Source organism: Lynx canadensis, chromosome B2, assembly GCF_007474595.2.
Source record: "Lynx canadensis isolate LIC74 chromosome B2, mLynCan4.pri.v2, whole genome shotgun sequence".
Lineage (NCBI taxonomy): Eukaryota > Metazoa > Chordata > Mammalia > Carnivora > Felidae > Lynx > Lynx canadensis.
The window spans coordinates 111,013,012-111,034,755 of NC_044307.1; the positions used below are offsets into that span (position 1 = coordinate 111,013,012).

The 21,744-nt window shown below is 37.7% G+C and overlaps 1 long non-coding RNA gene across 1 annotated transcript; it reads left to right on the plus strand.

The window, feature by feature from the left end:
- Window positions 1-1,984: 1,984 nt before the first annotated feature.
- LOC115513417 lies at window positions 1,985-21,142 on the plus strand. The gene is made up of 3 exons (XR_003968685.1): window positions 1,985-1,995; window positions 16,232-16,242; window positions 21,025-21,142. It is a non-coding gene; the product is annotated as an uncharacterized LOC115513417 (long non-coding RNA).
- The last annotated feature ends 602 nt before the right edge of the window (window positions 21,143-21,744 follow it).

A 21,744-nucleotide genomic window follows, 5' to 3' on the forward strand; every position in this document is an offset into this window, starting at 1 on the left:
TATTGTTGTTGAGTTTGGGGAGTTCTTTATATGTTCTGGATATAAACTCCTTATTAGATAAATAACTTGCAGATATTTTCTCCCATTGCATGGGTTACCTTTTTATTCTCTTGATAGTGTTCTTTGCACAGAAATTTTTAAAATGTGATGTAGTCCATTTGTCTGTTTTTGCTTTTGTTGCCTATGCTTTTGGTACCATATCAAATAAATCATTACCAAAACCAGTGTCATGAAGTTTTTCTCTTATTTCTTCTTTTTATGGTCCTAGCTCTCACTTTTAGGTCTTTTTTTTTTTTTTTAAGGTTTTATTTTTAGATAATCTCTACACCCAGCACGGGGCTTGAGCTCACAACCCTGAGATCAAAAGTACCATACGCTACTGACTGAGACAGCCAGGCACCCCTTACTTTTATGTCTTTGATAAATTTTGACTTAATTTTTGCGCATGGACTAAAGTAAAGGTGAAATTTCATTTTTTTGGCATGTGGATAACCAGTTTTCTCAGAACCATTTGTTGAAAGGACTATCCTTTACCCATTGAATAATCTTGACATCCTTGTCAAAGATAATCTGACCATCTATTTCCTAGTTCTGTGTTCTATTTCATTGGCCTATCTGTATGTCTTTACACCAATACCTCACTGTTTTGATTATTGTAGCTTTGTAGTAAGTTTTGAAATAAGGAAGTATGCATCTTATGTTGTTGTTCTTTTTCAAAATTGTTTTGGCCTCTCAGGGTTCCTTGAGATTCCATTTGAATTTTGTTTTTTTTTAATTTTTTTTTAAATGTTTATTTATTTTTGAGACAGAGAGAGACAGCATGAATGCGGAGGGCCAGAGAGAGAGGGAGACACAGAATCCGAAGCAGGCTCCAGGCTCTGAGGTGTCAGCACAGAGCCCGATGCAGGGCTTGAACTCACGGACTGTGATATCATGACCTGAGCTGAAGTCAGACGCTTAACCGACTGAGCCACCCAGGCGCCCCTCCATTTGAATTTTGGAACAAATCTTTCTATTGTTTCAAAAGTGCCATTGGGATTTTGATAGTGGTTGCAGTGAATCTACCACTTTTTCCTCTTTCCCTTTCATATTAGAAAATGGATATAATAATACTCACTGTTCTAAAGAAAGATTAGTTACAGGGAGATTACTTGATTCTGGCAAAATTGAACTTTAGAGAGAAAATTTTGGCCAGATCTATTATTCAGCACATTTGCCTCAATCAATCCAAATTCCAGTCTCTGTTTTCATAACCAGAGAAATCATCATATTATATATGGGTCCATCTTCCCAACTTGTGGTCTAGAAAAGGCCTCTTGGGAGATAGCAAGAATGCTGAAAAGCTAACCTCAATTGTTTCCCTTAAAGGGATCACAGTCTTGTACTGCCTTTTGGCCAATGTCTGAAGACTACTGTTTCACATATTTTATTCCAGTTTTTATTTATTGTAGGCGAGCAAGTCCAGTATTGGTTTCTCTATTATACACAGAAGTGGAAATTCTCATTTACTTTTTGAATGTCCACCATCAATACTGATTTCTGATCTAAATAGTGTGCATAAAATAACTACAGGAACAAAAATAGTTTGCTCTATTCTTTCACATCACAATGCATTTTAATTTCTAGAGCATAAGAGACTTCATGTACTGTTTTATTTGTGGAATTTTCATGCTCATGTTTTAAAATCCTTGGGAGAACAACAGCTACATTTTAAGGTGAGGAGTTTTTTTTTTTTTTTTTAATTTGATTACTCAAGTAACAAGAACAATTTACAGCCATAAAACTAACTCAGGAAAACATTATCTGATAAAGATAATGTCTGAAAAAAAAAAGATAATGTCTGACTCCTGCTTCCTTTCTCATATGTCTACCACCTCTTTCTCTTCCTGTTTTTCAGTTGATAGAACTTGAAATCTTATCTCAGTCATATCGTGTGACCCTCAAACCTTCTAACACTCACCTCTTACCTTCTCTATATCTTTATTTATGTGAAGAGTGCTTCTCAATTCTTGTCTCTCTCACCTTCTCTATCCTCCTTTTATTCCTGTCATATCTTGTGTTTTGCAATCTTCTGCCCATTCATCTTCTCACTCTTTCAACTCCCAATATATATGAATTTCACCTATGATCTAAGTTAATTCTTTTCTGTTGAAAACATCAATAATATTCACTGATGATAGAACCATTATATATGAATTTCATCTGTGATCTGATTTCTTCTTTTCAAAGAATCTAACTCTTTTCTGCTAATTATAACAGCAATAATAGTATTCACTGATAATCTAATCTATGCCCAGGTTTTTTTACATACCTCTCTATACAGATCACTGCTGATCAGCATAGCAACTGTGCTTGATATTATTATAGCCATTTTTAAATTAAGGAAAAGATTCAAAACGGATAACTAGCAACTGGAAATACTGATATTATTTCTGTATGTGTGGGGTTAATAGAAAGGAAGGCCAAAAAAGAGGTCCAGTGCACATTCATTTATATTTTCTCCAGGTTACTGATATCCTGTCCCTTCAGCACACATGTTACTTTGTCCAGAACTTTCATAGTTGCTATAATGCACTCAAAATAGCCAACTTTTCTTTTAGTGAAAATAGCTTCATTTTTTACTTCAGGGGTAATTTACAGAATACCCTAAACAAGTTATTCTCTCCCCTTTAAATTTGAAAGGATCAGTCAGACCTCTGTTTGTTAGTTTCTTCCTTTGTTTCTTTCTTTTTTCTCAATACATGGCTTTGAATTTTTGTTTTGTTTTAAACTTGTTAAAGAGATCTGTTTTTAATAAATCTATGTCTGCAAAACCAGTTTAGTATTTGTAATATAAAATTTTAACTGATCAATTAATTTTTATTTTCAGGGACTTTATAATCTAGGTGAGAGTTTCACTCATCAGACACTAACTTTCTAAGCAGTTTTGATTATAAGTACCCAGCTGAAATTTTGAGTTTTTAACTACTCTTTGCAAATCATTGGCTACTTCTATGTTCTTTCTCTAAAAATATTCCTTTATGGTTTCCTTTTATATAATTACTATTCATTCAAACAATATTTGCTTTTGTTCTGTACTGGTTCTTTATTAGTAAAGTATGACATGTTGGGCCGATCATATAGTTAATTATTAAAATGACAACTATCAGATTTTGACTCCATGGTCTTACACTGCTCATTCTTGTTCATTTATTCAGTAATGGCCAGCCACAGTTTATGTGTTTTAGAAGTCCACAAACCTTGCAAAGTGATGCTTTCCTCCTTGTTTTAGACTCTTTTGTTAGTCCTGCTTTTAACTGCTAACTATGACTCTTTTCAAGATAATTGGACTATCTGGTCATAAGAGAGGCAAACTGGTGAGAGGTTAAGCACATAGGCTTGGAAATTAAAGTACATGTAGATTTTATCTTTTGCTCTACCCCTCATTAGAGGTGTCACGTTGAGAAAATCTCTTAGTCTTGGCTCTAAAGACAATATCAATACCTTTTTATTAACCTTAAAAACACTCAAGCCAAATATTCAGGTCTGAACATATTACATAAAATCCACAAACATTTGAAATGTGAAAATAACCTATCAAAAACTCAGTATCTAATTTTTTCCCCTTGAACAAGAAGGTGGTCCAGGGCTCTACCGTGGAAGGGGCTTTTGAGATCCAGGCCTGGTTGTAAGAATGGAGTATGTCAGAAAAGGGAGGGTCCATAGCAGAACTTGGTGGAGCTTCCCCCTCTGCCCTAAATAAAAAATTATCTGAATGGACCAGCGGCTTGCAAAGGACCAAACAAAGAGGTGAGTATAAGTACAGAGCAGAGACTGGCATCTGGGACTACAGAGTAGTCATTGAAATCAGTGTGTAGATAAGAGATAGAGCCTAGACAGATTGCCCTTGGTGTCTATGAATAGAGGCAAGTGGTCTTGTTAATGTGTGGTAAAGCCTCAGGAACACAAGTCTTTTCTTAAAAGCTTATTTCTCTTTAATGGAAGCATTCTAATTAACAGTATAAGTATGGAGTGGGTTAGTGTCTACTAGAAACAAGGTCCTCAGCTGCTGGAAGCTGCAAAAGGTTTCCTCTTCTTGAGAAGGTCGTTTTTTTGAGTGGTCAAGGTAGAAAAGTAGGGGGACAAAACTTCCAATCAGGTCTGATCAGCCCAGTATATCACACTTCTGAGCTGTGGCTAACACAAAGATCCCTTAGTTGGATACAATACATCCTAAAACCTACACCTTGAGATGTAATTTTATCACCAGATCACCGGCCACACTTCTATCTTCAAAGTGATTCATAGCCTTTCAGAAACATTGGGGGTTTAGAGACTCAGCTTAGTTTGCAAAAACCTTTATGCCTCACAACAAAACAATGTTGAATAATTTTATGTTTTAATATCCTCTGGATGAAATATTATGTAGCTATTTAACTGTTTTATGATTTAAAAAAATTTTTTTTTCAACGTTTATTTATTTTTGGGACAGAGAGAGACAGAGCATGAACGGGGGAGGGGCAGAGAGAGAGGGAGACACAGAATCGGAAACAGGCTCCAGGCTCTGAGCCATCAGCCCAGAGCCTGACGCGGGGCTCGAACTCCCGGACCGCGAGATCGTGACCTGGCTGAAGTCGGACGCTTAACCGACTGCGCCACCCAGGCGCCCCAACTGTTTTATGATTTTAAAATAACATGGAGAATGTTCATGTTCCCTGTCTAACTTTATATAAAAATTAAGTTCAGATCAAGCTTATAACTAAAAATGGCGACCAACAGGAGAAAGGCAAGGGGGTGGGGAATATTTTAAAACATTATCTCTTTACATTTAGATGAAGAAACTCTGGTTTATTTGATTTCTTTTCTTTTTTTGCTTTACTGTGTTCCTCAAATACTCTTTAATAGTATTTTTTTTTAAAGCACTAATAAAATAATATATTGAGTGCTAAATATGTACCACATCAGAACTAGGTACCTCAGGGATTAAAAGTTAAATAAGAGAAAGTGGTTTTCTTAACGAGCTATATTATAGCAGGGGGATAAGACACACATAACACAATACAAGGTAGAAAGTAGCAAATGTTACATTAGAGCTCAGAATAAGCGCTACACAGAGGAAGGAAACGAAGGGATTATGACTACGGCCTTGTGTCATTTTTTATTTACTTTAGATCAGTGAATAATGAAGCTAAATCCATAAAATAAATCTCTGTGTAGCTTTAGAACATTTTATTTACCATTCATATTTCAGAGAATAGGAACCTGATTGATGGTACTTTACTGAATCTGTTTCCTCATGGATTTGGAAATGTGTTGTAAAGGAAGAACAAAAGTAATTTAATTTCAACAGACCTGTTTTGACATAACTCTAATTAATTGGAAAGACACCTGGGAATTACAGTAGCTTAAAGACAACTCTCAACTCATTTTTCTGGTCAAAAAAGAAATGCACAGTATGCTTTAAATAAGAAAATAACCTTTTACAAGACTTTTATGAGGAGGATTTTAAAAGCTTCTATAATTTGCTTAATGATATATAGACCTTCAACAGCTGAACTGTTAAGTTCCAGAGTGTTTCTGAAATATAAAAAAAAAAGAAATCTCTTAGCAAATATGAAATTTCATCCTACTCTTTTTTGAATGGTCATCTGACATCAAGATAGAAAGCATACATAGAGAATAATAGGAGGGAAAGACATCAAATATTATTATTTCATTTCAATTTAGAATAGAGTATTGTGATAGTTATATGGGTCATCTGTAGATACTATTCAAAGGGTTTCAATAATAGGATGGAAGAATGAATACAAAATAGAATTAAGCATTTTATTTATTATTCAGTTTTTATCTTTTATTTTCGATTATAAAGAGAGACAAATATGGCAAGTGCACAATGGCTAAATTGGCAGAAAAGTGGAGTTAAGTAGCTAGAGTTTAAATTATATTATTCAGAATATATTAAAGTACAATTAACAATATTAGCATTTTGGTAATTACAAAAGGAGAGAACACTTAAGCATAATTTGATTGTACTTTGAATTCATTCACATGGAAATTTTAAGAAATTTACTTAAAGCAAAGGAAAAAAATACTTTCTTGGGTAACTATATATATTGTGTGTATGGTTAAATAGTTAACACTGAATTTAAAAAAATGTTTTGCATGACAAAGACATCCGTGTTCTAGCACACAGGTCCATTTCAATATATATATATATATATATATTGTGATGTTTTGATAACCTACAGCAGTGACTTTTCCACTTTCTTGACTACAACCCACAGAAAGAAATACATGGTAAAATCACAGTACTTAAAGTAAGCCTAGAAGATAATCTAGTTCATTCCCTTCCTTTAAGTCTGAATCATGTGTCAGCTATCAGCACAGATGTGAATCTCTTCTATTCTTAAAGCTACTATGATTCAACTCATCTGTTAAAATGATGCTAATAATATTTGCCTTGTTAGAATTAGAACTAAGTCAAAAGGTGTAGGTAAAAGACCTAGTATAAGTATCTATACATATGAGGCAGTAAAAAAGAAAAAAGTAGCAGTTATTATTATTAAGTTTATTTATTTTAAGAAAGAGAGTGTGTGCAAATAGGGGAGGGGCAGAAAGCAAGAGAGAATCCTGAGCAGGCTCCATGCTTAGCACTGAGCCTGACCTGGGGCTCAATCCCATGACCCTGGGATCATGACCTGAGCCAATCAAGAGTCAGATGCTCAACCCACTGAGCCGCCCAGGCTCTCCAGCAGCTATTATTATTATTACTAATGAAATGATACAGTAACATGTTTTAAACTAAAAATATTTATTTTCGACATTTTTTTTCATATTTTTTAGATGATTGAATCACTCATTCTACAATTCATACCCTACATTAGCATGGATGGCAACGTCCTCTAATTTCTTCATTTCATGTTTTTCTCTCACTGCCCTTCTAGCGCATCTAAACTTGTGAGCTCCTTAAGGTTGGGAGTTCTGTCTTATTCCAATGTTATCCCCAGTGTAGAATATTGACCTGGGCACACAGTAAATTCTTAGCATGTATTTGTTCAGTAAGTGTGAATATGAAAATATTTTTAACTAATATATTCTGTTTTCCTTTTTTAGGCTAATTTTATTTTTGAAAAAGTAATGTTATAACAGTTTATAAGTCAAATATATGTAACAAAATGTAATAATTTTCTGTCAAATTCTTCTCCAATTCCTTTCCTCAGAGGCAATCATTTTTTACTCCTTTAGAGATTTCTTCTTCATACATATCTATATTTCTAAATAATATGCATATACTTTAATATTTTGATTATTCAATTTTAGATGTTTTAAATTTTTTTTAATGTTTATTTCTGAGAGAGAGAGAGAGTGCGAGTGGCACAGAGAGAGGGAGACACAGAATTTGAAGCAGGTTCCAGGCTCTGAGCTGTCAGCACAGAGCCAGATGTGGGGCTTGAGCTCACGAACTGGGAGATCATGACCTGAGACTAAGTCCCATGCTTAACCACTTTGCCACTCACATGCCCCTCAATTTTAGATGTTATCTATTGACAACATGGTCAATTGATAATATGGTCATTAAGGATTTAACTCCCTGAAACTTCTGTAGGGGTCAAGGGCAGGCCAAACCAAAATATACCACTTTGGACTCTGGACTATTTTCAGCTGAAGGCAATTGAGACCCTGAGGGCTCAAGAGAGACATTTGCTGCTCCCCTAACTATATAGAAGACTCTAAATTGGGAGTCTTTTCCAGAATACGGGTTATTATCAGAGATAAGTTTTATCTGAGTGACCCATCTGTACGGTAGGACAAAACCTAATTATCAAACACCTGCTCTTCTTCTCATGGTCCTGCGATGCCTTCCTTCCCTTTGAAGTCCCAGGCCACTACCCCATTCTCCTTAGTTCAGGATGACATATATACCTCATTTTGCCTGTCTTCGGAATTTCATGTCTATGTGGGTTTCCATACATACAGAGCTAAATTTGATTTTCTCCCATCAATCTGTCATACGTCAATTTGATTCTTAGTCCAGCTAGAAGGACGTTGAAGGGCAGAAAAAAATTAATCCTCCCCTATAATTTTGTCTCCTCTGCTTTCCTTCCCCACCTCCCCCAATAAAGTTACATTAAAAGCTTTGTTTCGATTTAATTAATCACTGTCATTATTATGATTACATCAATATTTATAGTTGAGCATTTTAGGAATTTATTAAAGTTACATTTTCTTTTATGCTTTTATTTTCCTTGAGAATAATAGCCTTGATTTTTCATTAGATTAATTTCATTTGAACATTTTGCTAACTATTCACAATAGCATTTTAGTACCATTTTCCCTAAGATCATTCTTAGGTAGTCCATCAGTTCCAGTTTGTTTTTTTTTTAAGGAGTCATCCATCTGAAGAACTCCATTCTTTTTTTATTGAACTCAGTGCTTTTTAGGGATACTGCAAAGCAATTGTCCAGAAACTTCTCTTCCTTGCAATGCTGAGAATTTCCTTCATTTTCTTCTGATTTGAGTGTCCTGTTTTCTTTATCTCTTCTTTTCATCTTTTTTACTCCATTGTTTTATTGGAGCACATCTTCTAATTATTTCCTGAGAAAGGCTGCATGGCATGGGAAATATGATTTTTAAGAATTTGCATATGTGAAAATATATTTTACTATAACACAAATAGGCTTGGCATCAATTTCTATACTGAAATAATTATTTTTTCTTAATTTTGAAAGTGCTGCTCTACTCTCTTTTAGAGAACAGTGTTATTCCTCACTTTTGCATGGCATACTTACTGGTCTTTTTATCTCTCTTAAAACTTGTCTCGTTATCCTGAAATTTCACTTATGGGCCTTAGTCAGATTTATTTTTCTTCCTTTCTTTCTTCCTGTCTTTCTTTCTTTCTTCCTCTCTTTCTTTCTTTTCTTTCTTTCTTTCTTTCTCTCTCTCTCTCTCTCTCTCTCTCTCTTTCCTTTCTTTCTTTCTCCTGTCAGTGGGCACTTTCATATGGACACTCATGTCTTTAGTGCTGAGAAATTTTTAAAAAATGTTTATTTTTGAGAGTGAGAGAGTGCAAGTGGAGGAGGGATAGTGTGAAAGGGGGGCGGAGGATTCCAAGTCTGCTCTGCGCTGACAGCGCAGAGCCTGATGTGGGGCCTGAACTCACGAACCTTGACATCATGACCTGAGCCAAAGTATGATGCTCAACAGACTGAGAAAAAAATTTCTCAGGCACCCTGAGAAAAAAATTTTAATTATTTTATTGGCGATTCTCTGACTACTGTTTTACCTGGTTTCTCTTTTTGAAAAATCCATGACTCAAATATTTTGTCTCCTAAACCATCTTCTTATTTTCTCTTCTTTCCTGTCATTTCCCATCTCTTTGTCTTTGTACTCTAATTTCTGGATCACTTCCTTGACATTATATTTCATCACTACCATTGGGTTTTTCATCTCTGCCATCACATACTTTTTATTATGTTCTCTTTTTTGTTTCCCAAATGTTCCTATTTATTGCAAGAGATCTTGCAATTATTCTCTGACTTCTTTGAGAATATTTGAACTTTCTTCTTCTTTTAAGGTCTTTGTTCCAATTATTATTTTTGTGTCTATCCTTCATGACAGATGCTTCCTCAGATGACCTATGAATCTTATCTTCTCATTTGAAGCGTGGGGAACTAAAAATTGTTAACATTGAGCCAGCCTCTGGAAGCCAGGAAGGCAAAACACAGTGGTCTCCACATTGAGCATTCGGCATTCAATATGTCTGTATTCACTTATTCACCTAATTTTCACACTGTGCCTGGTTTCTCCCAGCCCAAAGACCTTGTGTTTGTCTTCAAAGAACAGAACTCTTTCTGCTAGGTTGAAGGAGGACAGACACCCTGCTGCAGAGGGTGATGTAAGGGATCTGGAGATCTGACTACTGTTATGCCCAGAATTCGTGATCCCCAAAGACCACCAGGGAGCCGAGTCTGATACTAGAGCAAAAGAGCCTTTATTCGAGCTAGCTCAAGCTCAATCCCCTACCTGCATCGATGCAGCGGTGAGATACCAGAGAGAGATCGAGTTTCAAAAGCACAAAGGTTTTATAGGGGTCTAGGGGCAGTTGGTGAGGTAATGGCTGTGGCCTCGGCTGACTGGCTGGGGAAGGGTCGGAGTCCTGTTACGCAGGTCGCCGGGGTGTTTTGATGGGAAGTTTGAACGGGTGAGCCGGAGGTTACTCAAGGGGAGGAGGCGTGGTCTGAGGTTTCTGCGATTTTCCCGGAAAGGGGCCATGTCGGGGACATAGTCACTCAAGGTGGAGGACACAGAACAAGATGGAGTCAGCCGGCGTAGGTCCGCTCTTTCAACTACTTAAGCAGTGTTCCACCAATCTTCCATTTTTAGCCTCTGCCTTCCCTGTCAGACTAGAGGTGGCACCAGTTGCTAAGCCTTTTGTGCATTCTCCATACAAATCATGTTGGTTCTGTGCCGTCTCTCACTCTAAATTCACCCTTTTCACCCTCTCTGTGAAAATGGAGATGGGCCAATTACATATTTTCTTTGCAGACAGCATAATGTCAGCTTTGTCACTAGAGGGTGCTGGAGAGACATTCTAGGAGGAAGGGGCTTTCCTTCCTAGTTCCAGAGTGTTCCTTTTGTCTGGCTCCTGCAGCATGGGTGGCTTTTGCAGCACCAGACTTTTCCATTCCAGGCAGCCTCTCCAGTGCCCAGCTTTGCTGTTCATGTTGGGCAGGAGAACCCAACGGCTGGCAGCTTCTTCAGCATTTCCACCCTCAGGCAGTTTTATGATGGAGGCTTCCAGTGAATCATCTCCCTATGAACAGGTTTCACTGGCACCCTAGAGGGTGTATTTCCAGCAAGTTCCACCAGTGCAGCATCACAGCATCCTCTCTGTATTCAGCGAGCAACTTCCGTGCCCTCTCCAACAAGGTCTGGATTGTAGCCTTTGGGAGCAGAGGTAGGCTTGTCCTTGGGCTCCATCTCACCCTAAGAGGTACTGGCTGCTTCTTATATCTGCTATTCCTATATTTTCTACAGTCCTTTTTACTTCTTACTAGCTAATTTCTGGGTATCCCAACCTGCTGTTATAGTTAGTAATTCTTTATATTAAACCATCTCTGTTCAAATTACTCTGATTCAGTCCTGACTGCTAAGGTCACTGTGAACCTGCACTTCAAGCCCATAAGAGCCTGTCTATCACCTACAGGGTAATATCATGGTATACGTGCTCTTTTTGATCTGCCCTTGACCATCTATGCATATCCTCTGGCTATCCTGACTGCCCTGTGCTCTGCTCCCCATCTCTAAACAACCCCTCCCCCCCACCAAGAATACTAAATTACTAGAATTTTCACAATTCACAAAGCAGATTAATATTCCTGGGACTTAAGGGTGTGCAGTCCCCTTACTTTAAAAATACCTTAACTCAGCAACATAGTCATCTTGCAAGATTGTTCAATGCCATCTGAAGAGCCTTCCCTGATCTTTTCTCCCTCTTGAGATTTGTTGTTTTTACCTCTTGTTCCCTTAGGGCACAAGCTGTTCACAGGTGTGTGCCCTGAGTTTACAGTGAACTCTTTATCTTTCTTTCTGTTACCAGACCTAGCATATTACCATTTTGTCACATCGTAAAAACTCAATAAGCTTAGAGGAATGAATCAATGTGTTGAATTGTAAGGTATCTAATTTACAATTTCTTCCATAGAGAATGAATATAAAACAAAATCAAGGTGAAATTTCAGGAGAGGGAAAAATAGTAAATGATAGGACGATTCTTCCCTGATGTGTAGCCCTATTTCCACTGCTAATGCCACAATTACAGCTGTGCTAACCTGCTATTTCAAAGCAGCTGTCAGACCAGTTTGAGCACGGTGCTCTTCGCAACTCACAAGATTAGCTCAAAGTGATACAGGTGCTCCTAATTTAGTTGGAGCAAAGTAACACTTCTAATTTAGGTAAAACAAATCATTGGTATGTTTCAGTATTTTGACGGACATTTCCATTTCTAGATCAACAGAGATGACTGACAATCTGTGGTTCTCCAAAAAAGTGCAGAAGTTAGCATTTCAAGGATTCCTTACATTTACCAATTTAAAACTCTATACCACTATGTTGGGATCTCCCTGGGCTGGAATTTGAACTAGACACAAGGACTACTACACTAAATTAGTATGACTACAAATTGTTTGTTTCTTTCTCAAAAATTAACCTCAAAATGACAGAAAAAATTGTTAATTCCAACTGTGAAGTAAAGATTTCTGAATTTTCCAGGTACTGTTTCAGTGATCTTCTTTGAAATGCAGATATTTAAATATTTGTTAATTAGGTTTATATTTTGTGCAGGCATGTGCAGGTTGGTAAAGATATAATGTTAAATAAGTTATAGAATGCACAAATCATGGGTACTCACTAAATGTACTGATATGTTTGTTAGGCATTAAAATACTCATAATGCTTGCATTTGACTAACATTTGTACTCACTTAACAAACTTTTGTTTTCAAGAAATCTGTAAGATGGGCAAGAATTATCTTCTTTTTACAGTGGAAAGGTAGCTGAGCAGTAGAGCAGTCACACAGTATGTTATAGAATAAAGACTTTAATAAAGGGCTCTGTCCACCATTCTGGTTGAGATAAGTACATAATGCAGATTGAACTATAAAAAGATCAAATTTTTAATTAACTGTTTAATTCTCTTTCTTACATAGAGACTCATGCAAAGGTGGACCACCAAAAATATCTACAAATTAGACAGTAAGTACTAGACTTCTAAATGACCTCTACACAAATCATTTCAAAGGAACATTCTGTTAATGATTTTAGGTAATTGCTTACATAGCTGTTTTGGAAAAATAAATTTCCTCTTAAAGATTTAAAATAAAATCAACAGCAAATTGTAGGTGAAGAGATGGGGCTCTATAGTGTAGGATCTGGACAAACCAGAAAGTAATAAACCCATCTGTTTCATTTGTTGAGCAAATGTTTATATGCTCCTTCTTTGTTCTATTCGTGGATATAGGCCTATAGAGATAGAAAAACAGCAATCTTTTGTGGTGAGCACACTAACAATTATGATCCAAATGCTGTGGGGAACCCGGGGATGAGACTGATCCACTTGTTTCAGGGAAATAAGGGAAATCAAAGAAGAAATTATATTTGAGTTAAATCTGGAGGTTGAATTGAACAATCCAGGAGAAGAGGAGGAGAGAGGCCATTTCCAGGAGAGGGACCAGTACATGCAAAGACTGGTATTGTATGTGTAAACATACAATGTATTTTAGAAGACGTGAGGAATTCAGTATGGCTTAAGAATAGCTGAGGCTGGAAGGATAGATGCAGTCATATTTGAAGGAGCCTTTGGTTATGAGGTTTTTGCTTTTTATATTATAGGCAGCAAGGAGGCATTGGAAACTGATAGATTATGGCAGGGATAATTGATAAAACTCAGCATTAGGTTGGGCGTGAAAGAGATACCAAATGCTTAAAACAAGGAAAAAATATAAAGAAGAAGATAAAGGACCTGCAGAACACCTCCTGAATGTGGCGTTCTCTTTTTGATGGTAGGAGAGGAGTAATTTCATACCCTAATTTTGTGGTTTCCTACCCTGCAGGCCCTCTTTTCCTTTCAAATTGCCATTAGGATTTTAGCCTTTGGTTCCATTTCTTCTTATCTTAGCGTTCTGCTTTCTTTCAGAACATTACTTATGGCTGGTTTGAAGATCCTGTTCACTATCACTTAGCTCTCCCTTATTTGTAATGATACTTTTCAGAAGGCTAATCTTATCACAACATACAAGAGAAAAACTCACCACCTTGGAAAGTAAGACCGTGTATAATATAGAAATACCACACAAAAGTTCAGAGACTTGCCCCCGTTGTGAAATATCTAGAGATCTAGTGGTCTGGAGCATGTTGATGTAGCCCTTTGAAGATGAAGGGCAAGTTATTGCACCTGCCTCCTCTAACATTAAGAAAGAGACAAACCCCTGTAGGCTTCTTTGGATTTTTGGAGGCAATATATGTTATTCCAACTTATTTGCCAAATATCTCCAAAGGCTGCCAGTTTTTTTTAATGTTTATCTATACTTGAGAGAGAGAGAGAGAGAGAGAGAGAGACTGAGAGTAAACAGGGGAGGGGCAGAGAGAGAGGGAGACACAGAACTCGAAGTGGGTTCCAGGCTTAGCGCTATCAGCACAGAGCCTCACGTGGGGCTCAAACTCACAAACTGTGAGATCATGACCTGAGCCGAAGTTGGACACTCAACCAACTGAACCACCCAGGTGCCCCTGCCAGTTTTTAATAGAACCAGAAAAAGAGAGGTCTCTGTATCGGATCTAGCCTGCCATACAAGCTGCTCCATAACTTGGGACGTATAACTGAACAGTTCTTATGGCTCTTGAAGGGTCAGAGATATGTAGAAATACTATTTGGAACCTTTGGCAGTCCCTACAAGTTCATCATAGCACAGAGCTTTAACAATTTTGGAGCAAAGCTTTGCATTCTCTGTAAAAAAAAAAATCTCCTCCTTTTTGAAAAGCAGCTTCTGGCTTATTACTGGGCAAGTCATAAGTAAATGAAAGCTTGATCCTGGACCACTAAGTTACCAAATCATCTGAGCTGCCTATCATGAACCAGGTATTTGGCAACACTCTAAAATATTGGGCATGTATAGCAGCACTTCATCATCAAATGAAAGTTGTATACACATGATCAGGATCAAGCAGGTCTTGAAGGCAAAAGTTAGTGCAGAGCAAACATCACAGGTGCCCATGGCCCCTATTTCTTCTATGTTGTTTCCTCCATCTCAACCTTACCTATGACCTGATAGGGAGCTCCCTAAGACCAACCTGCTAAGGAAGAACAAAATTTGCAGTTTGGTTTACATGTGGTTCTGCACAATACGCTAGCATGACTCTAAAGAAGAAAGCTGCAGGGCTACAGCTCCACTCAGCAATAGCCCTAAAGAGCAGTGGTGAGGAAAATCCCTCCAATGGACAGAACTCAGAGCAGTGCATATGGTTGTTCATTTCTTCCTAGAAGAAGAGATGGCTGAAGACATGCATCTACCCTGATCCATATGCAATTCTTAACATTTGGAAGAACAGTCAGAGACTTGGAAGGAGCATAATCATAAAATTGGTTAGAGGATAGTCTAGGGAAGAGATATGTAGATAGACGTCTCTGTGTCTACACATAAGAAAATATTTGTGATCTATATCAATGGTCAACAAAGAGTGACACCAGTCTAATAATCACGTAAAAAGTTGCTATTCTGTGGATATTGGTGAGGATCTATCCCCAGCTACTGCTGTCCTCTCCAAATAAACATAGAAGGTGGCCACAGAAACAAGAATGGAGGTTTTGAATGGACTCAGCAACACAAGGCTAATTTAGCCATAGCTGCTGTCAAATGCCTAACCTGCCAACAAACAAAATCTGATACACTGGTATGGCACCATTCGTCTGGTAGTCTTGCCAGGCACCTGCTGGCAGGATGATCATATTGAACTACTTCCATCATGCTGTTTCATTTTCATTGGAATAGATACTTCTCTGGATATGGATTTGCCTTTCCTATCTGTAATGCTTCTGCCAAAACCATCACCCTTGGACTTATGGAATGCCTTATTTGACATCATAGAATTCCACACGGCATTACCCCTGACTAATGGACTTATTTGACAACAAATGAAGTGTGGCAATGGGCTTGTGTTCATAGAATTCACTGAACTAAGCATGCTACCTATCACCCTGGAGCAGCTGGCCTGATTGAACTGTTGAGTAACTGTATGAAAATTCAGCTGTGGTGCCAGCTGGATAGCAACTTTGTGAACTGAAGTCATGTCTTCCAGGACTAGGTATATTATTTGAATCTGAGTCCAAAATACAGTAGTATTTTTCCCATGCTAAGATTCAAGGGACAGAAATAGGAATGTCTATGAACATTTTTCTTCTTATTTCTGTACCTTTTGACTTTTCTGGTTTGGAGATCTTAGTTCACAAGGGAGGGATACTTCCCCTAGGGGACGTAGCAGTGGTTTCACTAAACTGACTGTTGAGACTAATTGGCCACTGTGGGTTCCTCGGGTCACCTAACCAATTGGCAAAAGGGGGGATTACTATACTATTGGAGTGATTGATTCTGACTATTAAGAGAAAATTGGGTTACTTCATTTTGGGATTCTTTGAGGTGTCTCATAGTATTTTTATGTCCTATGATAAAATTTAATGAAAAATTATAACTAATCAGTAGAGGCAGAACAGGTAAATGTACATACAGGCTATTTCAAAATTAAAGTTTTGATAATCTGACTCAAAAGAAACTACCAGCAACTGAGATGCTTACTGAGAGAAAAGAGATTATGGAATGGCTAGTGAAGAAGGTCATAATATCAGCTATTATTATATGATCAGTTAGTGAAATAAGGAGTATTATAGTTATGAGTATTTCTTCCTTATTTTGCCATGAATTTAGTTTTATCTATACTAACTGATCATTTTCCTTTCTTATTTCCTTTTCCTAAAGAAGATAGTGGTTAAACTGATGTCTCAGTGTTCAGTTGCAGGACATCAAAAAGGGAGTGTGGAGAAGAAATCACTTTAAGGTGGTATCTTACATATACTTCTTTGGGGAGAGGAATAGTATATTTTCAGTAAGCAAGAGATAGTTGCACGATGTTAGGCAGAAGCATGGTTTTTCTTTTACTTTATATGGAATATGGTTGAAAGAGGTATGCACTGATGACAGGTTGACTAGGAGAGAAAAGACTGTGCTGTGTCAACTTGATTAAGCTAAGAACCACATTTCCCAGAATTCTCTTTGCTGTAAGATTACAAATTAAAGTTGATCAAAAGAGAACTTGCATCAGATTTGGAAGGCACAAGTGTGAAACAGCAACCTTTATTTTCTGGAGATTTCTGAGGTCAATTAAAGTGACAGAGAGGAGCTTTTCTTCCCAACTCTTGGTCCTCATGATTAAGATCAGTTCCAGGCTTATCACCAGATGCATGGCTGTACTTTGACAGACACATTTCATAGACCTCCCCCCCCCCCGCCCCCGCCATAGTCCCACTTTGGTGGCCAGATATGCTGGTCTTCTCAGAATTCCCTGAAATTATGGACAGTTTTACTTGCACAGGTGCTTCAGGAGAACTCACTAGAGACTCCTTCTTAGGTTCTCCTACTGTCGATTCCCTAGCTCTTCCCACAACTGTGTGAGGTTTACTTCCTACAATATATTCCTTATCCTGCAGCACTCATAGTGACTCTGCTTCTATGGCTGAACCACACATGACATCCAAGCTCTGAATTTCTTCAAATCTTCATAATCTTAAGACAACTGACTAAGTGAGTTTTAAGGAATTAGGAAGTTTTCCTGTGCAAGTTTTCTTTCTTGAGAAATTTAACAAACATTAAATATCAGAAAGATTTAGAAATTAACAGTTTGATTATTGAAGAGAATGGTAAGACTATACATAACCTAGGTGATTTCATACTTTCAGAAATACATCTTGAACTTACTGAAGGAGAAAATGGAATTTAATGGCTCAAATAACTGAGAAATGCAGGTTGTATATATGGGCTTTGGGCATGGCTAAATTTAGGTGCTCACAAAATGTTATCAAAAGTCTCCCTCTCTCTCTGCACCTGCACATAGTGGATTTTACTTGGGTGGTTTCACCCTCAAAGCTCTCTAATTGGTGCCAAAGATGAGCATTGGTAGTTCCAGGCTTATATTCGACCAACTTGCCAACACCAGTGGAAAAAGAGTACTCTTTTCCCAATACTTTTTAGCAAAAATCTTCACCCTAATTTAGCTGACCTGACTTGGGTCATGTGCCATCTCTTAAGCAGTAATTGTTTATTCTGATTGTGAATGATAAGGTCAGAGCATACACCTAGATCTGGGGCAGCCCATCCAAATATCATGCATTGAAAATAGAAGGGTCAATAAGAAAAAGAGGGATTCTGTTGCCAAGGATGCTTGATGGGTAAAATCAATACATCTCCATGATAGCAGTTTTCCCGCAAACACGTACACTTTCTTTTAATTCATAGACTTCAACATTTATTTTTATACATACAATGCGCCCATGTAACAAAAAACAACTATTTTATGCACAACAAATACTGCAGTCACCTCCTGTCTAAAGAGTCAAATGAGTGTTGTAAAGTTATCTTATTACTCTAGATCAAGATCTTTGCTTTGTAACTGTTAGTCTCAGACATAGCTTTTTATTATCCAGCAGTATATGACTAATGATATATTTGTTTAACCACCTACAGCAAATGTAATAGACGATGGTGGAGTAAATAAAGGATGAATTCAAAAAAATTCTCAATTGAAAATGAGAAGAGGGAAAAAGTAAATAAACAGTTGTTCTACTCATTAAGGATTGCAAATTCTTACTGCCCAGGACAGTGGGTCCTTTGGTCAGGAATCTGCATTACAGTGGATTTTACTTGACAGTTATTTTCTTCTGGGTACATTTGAGACCTGTTTTTGATGGCTGCCATATGTTAGCAACACACTTCCTATTGGTGAAGTTTTGGTGGTTGAGGGAATGCTTATGGGTTAAGTACTTACGAGCATTTGCTTGCCAGGTTTGGGGTTTTTCTAAAAGGGAAACATTAAAACCTTGCTAGGCATCCAGTTAATTTGCATTTGGTTAATGCTGTAGACTAGTAACTGGAAACTGAGATCATGTTGAGTCATAATTTCAAGAGAAATCTGAGTCGTAGTTTCTATTTCTTAGCAGTAGGCTGTAATGCTCTACTCACCTTCCAACTCTTAGCTTAAAGGTTTATAATGGTAAAGAACAACTGGTTAGGATTGGAAGTCATAATTAATTCTCTTCATATCTCTAGGTGGTATGACTGGGAAAACACTTTCCACTATCTTTTAATTAAGATAATTGGACTGGTGTTTCTGTCATTTTCACCTGAAAACTTCCTACCTAACACCTTCTTCAGGCAGGGAGTAGCAGTTGAGGTTCTTGGATGGGCCTGGGAAATCATTTTGTAGCTTCTCGTAGATCCTCTTCTTATCTACAATGTTGTTGTCAGACTCCTTGGCTTTCCATGCAGTAACTTTTTCTTGGGGTGAAACATTTGACTTTTTCAGTTTTTCATGCACAGAGCTACTTGAATCTCAGCTGTCCTGGGTTGTTATATGAGCCATAGAACAAGATTGTGTTTTCTCCTCCTTCTCCTCCTCCTTCTTCACTTTTAAACAGTCAAGATTAAAGTATTGAGAACTGGCTATAATATTCCAGGATCCTGACATGTTTTTACCAAATTCCCTCAAGTTCTAACCTCAGTAGACACATAACCTGAGTCCAAAGATATGACAGGTAGCAGTTTAATTATCTGCTTTGCTACTTCATAGCACAGATGGATTGCATTCTAGCTAGAGAACATTCATTACCCTGCAGTCTACCTTGGCTTGGCCAACACAACATTTTTAATATTTGTCAGTGACAACAACTAACTTCCACATTAGCCAGGATATTTTTAGTGATGATGACAGCAACCTCAATCTAATTATCTTAATTCAAAGGAAAAACAAGTATTTATTAGTTCACAAACCTGAAAAGGCCAAGGGTAGACCTTGGCTTGAGACATGGCCAGATTCAAATCAAATAGTGGAGTGCTTTAACAATGTCATAAGAAATTGGTTTCTTGCCATTTCTAGCTCTATTTTCCTCCACTCTTAGGCAGACTCTCTTATGAGCTGAGAAAAATGAGCATGGGAAACTCCAGGCTTCTCAATTTTCTAGCAGTTTAGTACCCTTGGTGGAAGAAGCCATCAAAAGTCCTGGGCTATCTTTGATTGTTCTAACTTGGGTCACATGACCAGTTCTTTATCAGTGACTAGAGTCACTAGCTCTCACTAGTCAGGCTTAGGTCTACTATGCACTCTTGATGATGAGAAGATGAGGAGATTCTTGAAAATAAAAGACATGGAAATAACAGACATGTACCACTGTCATAAAGAGAACTAGGCCAGGAGTCAAGAAATATAGTCTAATCACAGTTCCATCACTTTCCAGCCATCTGACCATTTCTGGGATTTAATTTCCTCACCTGTAAAATAAATACATTAATACTAAACTCAACTATTTCATGAGATTTTTGTTTTGGAAAGATGAGATTGTATATAGAACCTCAGAAGATATATATAGAAAGCAGATATTAAAATTTTTGGATAATATTTAAAAGCAATGCTTATGTTGCTTTAAAAACATGTTATTTTCAGCATTAAAAAGATATAACTACATAAGCCCAACCCCTAGGACAATAATGTTACTATCATTTTTAAATATTCCATCTCATCTTTCTTCTTTCTTTTTCTTGCTTTCTTCCTCCCTCAAAAACATTTTCTCATATAGCTATATAATCTATAATTTTCAGCTTTAATGGCAACATTTCATCCATCAGACATAAATAACTTTCCTAACAAGTCTTATATTGTTGGACATTTAAATTATTTCTTTTTTTAATGTTTATTTATTTTTGAGAGAGTGAGAGAGACAGAGCACAAGCGGGGAAGGGGCAGAAAGAGAGGGAAACACAGAATCTGAAGCAGGCTCCAGGCTCTGAGCTGTCAGCACAAACTCACATATGGCACCTGAGTGGAAGTTGGATGCTTAACCCACTGAGCCACCCAGGTGCCCCTTAAATTATTTCTTATTTCTCAACATTATAAATAATACTGTGATGAATATAATTATTTTTATGGAGTTGCACTTAGTACCAACATTTCTAAGGCTCTTGATATATAGTTAGCTGTCTTTTTAAAATAATTGTAGCAAATTACATCATTCTTAGCAAGGAATAGAGGTATAATTTCACTGTGCCCTTCCTGGTTATAGTGGATGCTACTGTTGTCTTCCTTACATTCCTTGTATTGTATCATTTTGGTGTATTCAGGTGACTTTCAATGGGTGACCTCTGTATTTCTTTGTCTGGACTTTTTCTGGGATACAAAAGGCATTTCTTTCCAAGTGTGTGCTTCAGGTCAGAAATGCTGGGGAACTGAACAGCATGGAAGGTTTTTTGTGTCTCGTGTCCACGAAATACAGCCAGATCGACACTAAACCATGCTGCACACCTAGAAAACTGATTTTAGGATTAACACAACAATCTGCACAACCTGAACCACAGAACTCAGCAGGTACACGATGCGGAGAGGTGAACTGGGGGAGAGAGAAGCTACAGAGGGCAGGGAGTGAGCTGTTTTTGCTTGTGGAGAGAGGACAGAGGGAGGGGAGAGTACGGGAAAAGCACCCCCCCTCCAAAAGCAGCTAGAGAGAAAGTGAAAAGTGAAAACAGGAGTAGGGACTGAACTAAAAAGGGAGAAAGGAGAAAGGAGAGGGTTTAAATTCCATTAAGACTCTATAAACAGGGGGAATGCAGAGTCTGAAACTCCGCAGCTTGATACCTGGCAGTGTCTGGTGAGAAGGGCGAATCCCTAGGAGCACAGTGGAGTCTGGGATTCTTCGGGCCACAGGGGAAGAGTCTGTTCCCCTGTTGGGAGGACATCCGGTAGAGTCTGTGTGGCCCCAAACAGGAAAGATCCCAGTGGGCCTGGGAGAACAACATTCTCTGGTGCTGGCACAAGGTCGTTGGGGGTGAAGGCTGGTGCCAAATGTGTGTTGTGATTTTCCATAATCCTTGAAATGCTGCTGCTACACAATCGCATGAACTTTTTCTGGGGTGGGTCGGCACCTGGCCGCAATCTCTGGGCATCAGCAGCAGCGTGG